Genomic DNA, 873 nt, shown 5'->3' on the forward strand with positions numbered 1-873 from the left:
ACTGCTTTGATCAAGTTGCTCAGCTATAATGGAGAGCCCCTGCTTTGTCTGCTACTTTTCTTGACTTCTTGAATAGAATTTCTAGCAAAAACCAAGTTATTCTGCAGCAAGACTATTCTGAGATAGTCCTGTGTCTTTTAGACACAAATTCAGAAAGAAAAGGGAAAGGGAAAGGAGACTCATCTGAATGGGCCTTTTAGGACTGGATTACTTTGGCTTCAGCATCTCCTCTTTGGAGTTTACCTCCAGAGGCCCTTTTCATTGTTTCCTTCATTCTCACAGTAGTACACAGTTTTCAGAAGTTTTTAGTCAGTCCTCTCAACTTTGTTAGTTTCTAAGAAACTAAGTTTCATGTCTGCCCATGACCTGCACCATTTCCCTTTGGTTTGTGAACTGTGAGACAGGCACAGTGTTAGCTACTCCACCCTCAAGCCTCTCCATTGCCCTAAATCACAGGTTGCAATGAGCCATGGGTAAGTGGAAACATTTTTCTTTATTGTTCATATTTAGGAAATGCAAGGTCTTATTAACAAAACATTCATACCTAAGAGCATCAAGTCAGAAGTAATGACTGATATTAATTGTAGAAAGATAAAAAAGTTACTAAAATACTTAAACTCTTTCTTTAAAGTATCAAATTTCCATAGAATAGCTACCAAATTATGAAGAATCTTTTGTAAGGAAGTCAAACTGAAATGAAATATTCTGAACTTCTTTCTCGTTTCTTTACAGCAAAAAAAAAAGTATTTTTCCACACTGTGAGCAAAATTTCCTTCATAGTTTCTTCTTCTTCTTCTTCTTCTTCTTCTTCTTCTTCTTCTTCTTCTTCTTCTTCTTCTTCTTCTTCTTCTTCTTCTTCTTCTTCTTCTTCTT

Source organism: Octodon degus, unplaced genomic scaffold, assembly GCF_000260255.1.
Source record: "Octodon degus isolate 3935 unplaced genomic scaffold, OctDeg1.0 scaffold00144, whole genome shotgun sequence".
In the NCBI taxonomy this organism is placed as follows: Eukaryota; Metazoa; Chordata; class Mammalia; order Rodentia; family Octodontidae; genus Octodon; species Octodon degus.